A 6000-nucleotide genomic window follows, 5' to 3' on the forward strand; every position below is an offset into this window, starting at 1 on the left:
TTTTTAAGAGCCAGGCAGGTTAAGCAAAAGGGCTTTACATATTCAGTTGTCACTATATGTGCATTTTTGCACCCTTCTAACGGGTGGGTCAAAATAATGGGTTTATCAAACTATTTTATCACTGGGATGTTTTTGTATTTTGAGGATTATTTCCAAATTTAATATACATAAACGTTCTAACTAGAAAATGCAGGATATTGTAAACATACTTTAATCTTTTCCATAAATTGCATTTTGAGAATTACCCTGAGTAAGGATTCCATGTTTGTCACTGCATAAGGATGTAGGGAAGGAATGGCTCATAGTCAACTAATATTTTTCAAAAAATAAAGAAAAAAAAACAGGGAAAGGAGGGGAGAGTGAAAATATATGTGTTTGTGTACACTGGTTTTTGGCTCTACAAGCTAACAAACAATATCTACTTGTAATGTGGTTAGGAAATATGTGAAACGCGGAAGAATCTTAAGAAGATTGACTTCACTGTAAAGCAGAGAGGTAGTACCTCTACAGTCCAAAGAAGTGCTGGTTATCAGAAGAAAGCATGTACTTTTGGAGGTGAGATCAGTTCTGTCCTCCGAACCAAATGATTTTTCATTTTTTGTTCTGATAACAAGCTGGTAGCAAGCTTCACTGAACTGAGAAATTGTAAACTCTTAGAAAAGGCTGTCTAAAGATAACAATTCAGTGTTTCTTAGTAATGTATTCTGAATGAATCTGATAATTTAAAGCCCACTCCACCAAAATGGGAGTGATTCTTGTTGTCCTCTTTATCTTCAATTACGTCTAATCTGTTTCTAATTCAAACAAGATGATGCTGTTGTCAGATCAAATATAGATTTTAAATGTTTTATGCTTCTCCACTGGGAATATTTTAAACATGTGCGGGCTGTCTTTAAGGGCAGCACTGACCGAGTCTAGTAAAGTTTTTAGGTAAATGTAAAGGACATAAGAGTTCTTAAAAATGAAATGATTCATAGTTTAGGAGATGGAACATATCAAAGGAAGCAAAGGAAAAATTAGGGAACAGTCTCCTTGGATTACCTGCTTAACCCCTAAGGCACCCTAATTCAATAAAAAAAATCTATGTTGTGTAGTGGTCTTTCAACAGTAAAGCTCTCCCATGGCAGGGAAAAAGAGATGTTCATCCTCCTTGCTTAAGGAAAAAGAAGAGAGAATGTCACCAAAAAAAAACCAGAACTTCAGATATTATTGTTTGGTTTTGCTGAATTAGAGACCCCTTACGTAGTATAAGAGCAGAAGAGGGGAAAAAGATCTTTGGAAACTTATTCCATTTAATTTTTTTTAATTTTCTTGTAGTTACTGCTTGCTTTAAAGAAAAAAACAAACAAAACAAACAAAACAAAACAGAAAACACCACCCTTTTTTCTCATTTGAATAATAGTGTATTTAAAAGCATAACTCTCAATTATTTGTTAACATCTAAGCAAAGATGATTGCAAAGCAGACAAAATAAGAAAAAAAATATTCTTGACAAACACATCAATCTGCAGCTTGGTGATGACCATTCTCCAATAATGCTGTTATTTTCAAACTGTTTTTGTTTTCCTTGACCTTTTGAAAAACTAGAGTTCTGAAACACAATGATAAAAATTCCATAAAGAATTTGAAGAGTAGCTTTACTTTCTTTCTTTTCTTACCTTGCCTACATAGACAGTTGTGTGTTAACATATATTGAATAAATATTTAAGTTTTTAATATTTAAATTAAAGACTGTAGAATTTAGTTAAGGTAGCTGTTTTCAAAATGCAGTTCTTATGTTTTAGGAATTTTCACCTTGTTTAGGCTTTTGAGAGCTATAGTGGAAACATATGTGGAAGGAAACTCTTTATGAAAAGAGTCTCGGTTTGCAGCGTCATTCTTGTGATTTCCAAAAAATAAACCCAAGTCCTACTTACTAGAAGAAAACTTTACTACCACTTGGCCTTGAAAAGCAATGCTATGAGAAAGTGTCAAATTATTGTGAATGTCTCTACACTTTCACATGGAAAACAGCAGTGAGAAAAGAGAATGCCTTCTTAAGAAAAATTAGGAAAATTAAGAAAAATAAATGTCTTAATTAAGAAAAATAAATGCCTTAAAGATACAGGTGTTTGGTAATCCACGAGTCTCACTCCTTAGCTGCCAAACGTTTCCTCTGAGTTCAGAGGGAATTGGTCATAGGCTATCACTGCAGAACAGAACACAAATCATTGTGTTGTACTATGATAGAAACAGATAGAAAAGAACTGTAGGATACTGGATTGGGTCCAGAGTTTCCTAGAGCTGTGGTATGTCAAGTCTCTGTAGCTGGGCTGCTTCATTTTTTTTCCACAGATAGAGTCCCCAAGTTTCATAAGGTTTAATAGAGTAGAACTACTATTTCAGTATATTGTTTGGTATAAGAGCCAGGAAAGCCTTTTGGAGAGAAAAAATATCTTCTTGTTTGTTTGTTAGTTCTTCGTCTGTGGGACAGCCTTTGTCCTCTTCTGAACACACTAGCAGAGTTGATAAAATGGGCTTTTTCAGCTGAAGTGCGATTTGGGCTGATCCTTCGGGTAGCAGAGAGCCCTGTGTTGAAGGGACCTGAGGTGTCATGTCTTGTAAACTCATTCTGTAATTAATGTAATTTCCTGCTTATCCAAGTAAGCCTTGTCCTATCCTGAACAGCAAAACCATTGTGAGGAGTTTGAATAGGGAACTTTTCCAAATTATGGAAAATTTGAGATCCAAACTCAAATATCAGTGTTGGCACTCCCTTGGACTTTATGGCATCTCTGCTTCCTAATGAAATTTCTTCAGGAACTCTGAAATGAACATGTTTTCTCTTGTTAAAGGAGAAGCATCCAAGTATCAAGTGACAGCAAGACAGTTTGTAACCTTACTATAAATTGGCAGGGTTAAATTAAGGACAGTTATCAACACCTGAACTAGTCGTTTTAGACTGTGTTTACAGTCCATGGAGAGGGAGGAGGACTGGGTGCAGTGCATCTGACCTGTTTGGATATGCCCATTAGGGCAGAATGGTTTATATGTTATCCACTGCTCACTCAACTAGATATCCTCTGATTGTAAAATTAATTGTTTCTAACTAGGTTTTTTCATCAACTTAGCTAACTAGCTTGAGGTAAGACAGAGTAATTTTCTGCTGATGAAGATAAGCTTAAACATCCATACACAGATTTTGACTTTATTTATTAACATTCATATAGTAGATTCTATCTGCTGTAAACTTTTATCCCTTTGCACATGCAAAAGGTTTATGTGTTTGTGTGCCTTAATGAGGATCCAGTCATGAACAAAAATAACTGAGAATGAGAGCTACTTGTTCAAATTTGTGTACAGATAACTTTTATAGCCTAATCTGGGTGCTTTTGAATGCCAAATCCATGATAAAAAATAATATACATATGCTTGGTGGACAAAGGTGGTGTTTAGTATTTTATGTATAATAAAATAGCATAAAATTGTATTCATTTGTATTGTGGCTACAGTTCTCATTTTTTGTTGCTGCCTTACATCTGAGCTCCAGTGCAAAACAAATGATTTTGCTCTGTTATTTATGTGGAAGAAGCTTGTTTGACTGGTTTGCACAGCAATGGTCTCATTTGGTGCACTGTTAAGCAGCAAAGTAGATCGATAAGCGTGTGACACACTGAGAATAACAATTGGCTCCATGAATAAGAATGAAAAAAATTATTCAAAAGAGGAGTAACTTTCCCAAATTTCCCCTTATTATCTTGTGTAATTTGAGTAGGTCCTAGAAGTTCATTTCCATAGGGCTATATGCAGCAATTAACCTCTAATTAAACAAATGAACAAACAAAAAGCACACTTGGGACCCCCAAACAGATCTGTTTAAACCAAGTCACTTAATGTTTGTAATTCTGTTTACCTGTCTTCTTCTTCCCCCTTACTGTATTTGAAATATTCCAACTGCCACTTCTGTTATTAGACTGGATTGCAAGCTGTCTAGATCAGAGATTATCTGCTTTATATTGCATTCATATTAATTTTCAGGCTTCACGATTTTACAAGTGTGTGTCTGAAAAAGAGAGTATGTGTGTACGTCTAAATACATATATACTTACACATTTGTTTATAGTGGAGTGGTTGACCACTCCAGCAGTTTTCTGTGAAGTGTTGACAGTGAGCAGACCTTGGTTTATTTGCAGAGAAAAAAATTCCATCATCAGTACATTGCAGGGACCCGGCTTTCACAATCCTCTATCAGCTTTATGCATTACTGACCTCCACAGGCATTTTAGGGGAAGACACAGCAGGAAGAGACGAAGGTCAGTACTGAAAGTGTTATTGCTTTTGCAGGCAAGTAATGTGTATTTAATCATTATACCATTTTTGCATATAAGGCTTGATTGCTCTTTCTGGTAAAATTACCGATCCATAAGAATTTGTTTCCTATTTCAACCTAAGGGTCAGTGATAAGGAGCACTGTCAAGTTCCACTGGGTCCATGTCAAACTATACCTCACATATTAGACCTCACACTATACATCAAGTGAAGCTGTGATCATTTCAAAGTTCACTGGATGCCACTGCATCCAGATCAAGACACAATTGTGCGCAAAATTCTTCCTTATTGGCTCATGCCAGAGTAGTCTGTGTATCTAAAACCCAGATTTGGAAATGCGATGATATGCAAGTTGAATCCCTTCTCGTCCCATTCCAACAGCTGGATTCAATATGCATATTTCCTGTTTGTATAGAATTCATTAATAAGTAAGCAAAGTATGGGGATACTTGCTAACCCTTTTGTGTTTACATTTTTAATGCCAAAAGGCTCTACCTTATCTAAAGGACATTAACACTTCTAAAAGGAAAAAGGGAAAGTGAGGGAAGTCAGTATGTCCTTCAGCATCCAGATTCAGACTATAGGAACAACAGGAAAGCAGAGGAGAATGTGTGAGTTTGAATAGACATCCAGGGAACTTTTGAAGGAGTAAAATTCTTTGATTATCTAAAAATGTAAATGTATTAGCTAGGTAACAGAAAAAATAAAACATCCAAAATCTTTATGAATTTCCTTATACTTCTCTAACAGCAAATACACTACTTTATAAATTTTAAAGATTTTTCTGATGCTTAGGGTGGCTTCATGGTGACTGGGGGCCATCAGGTTCCCACTTCCCATGACAATGGGCACTGGGCAGCAATTCTGTTGAGTCAAAGGCAGTAGTATTGGCCAAAGGCACCTTAGTGCCTTAGTAGGACCCCGGAGATGTAGTTTGGCCTTTGAAGGATTCCCACAAGCTTTAAATGCATGATTGGAGCTGTAGCTCATTTACACTACTACTGATTCAGAGCACAAAAATTTTGGCGGAGGAGCATAGTCAAATCTTTAAAATTCAATCTTCAGGGCAGAATTGCCACTTTTTATTGGACAAAATGAGGAAAGCAAGTTAATGGTCTGACTATGCTCTTCATCTCGCATTCCAAATAAATAAATACAGTCCATGCCTGCATGATTGCATGAACCTAGTTAAGCAAGCTTTAGATGAGCTCCTAGGTGTTTATAGCACTAAAGCCACAAAAACATGGCTTATCAGCAGCAAACTAATACAGACATAAGCTGTGATTAACAAAAGAAAAAAAAAAAGTGTAGATTGAGTATTGTGCAGTAAGAAAACAAGGCTTTAAGTGACTGGAGAGTATTCAGTTTTCTAGGGCAGGCTGCTGTCATGTGTTGCTAGAAGTGTCTGGCTTGATTCCCAGGCCTGCAGCTCAGTTCTTGAATGGTTGGGATCAGGAAACACCACAGAGGTATGTCCTAAATAGAACAATCTGTGGGTATGCCTCATGCTTAGCACATGTAAATAGAGCAAATACTTGAGGAAGGAACTTGAAATAATACTGTTTGGGTTTTTGCTCAAGTTTTCTGAAACTATGAACTCCATTCTCAAGTTAAGAAACAATCTGAAATTATTCTGTCTGTGAACTGTACAATATTAAAAACTTAAGACTTAGTTTAACTCACCTTGCAAAA

This window comes from Empidonax traillii, unplaced genomic scaffold, assembly GCF_003031625.1.
Source record: "Empidonax traillii isolate 1590-97213 ecotype Southwest subspecies unplaced genomic scaffold, ASM303162v1 scaffold42:size1813164, whole genome shotgun sequence".
NCBI lineage: Eukaryota > Metazoa > Chordata > Aves > Passeriformes > Tyrannidae > Empidonax > Empidonax traillii.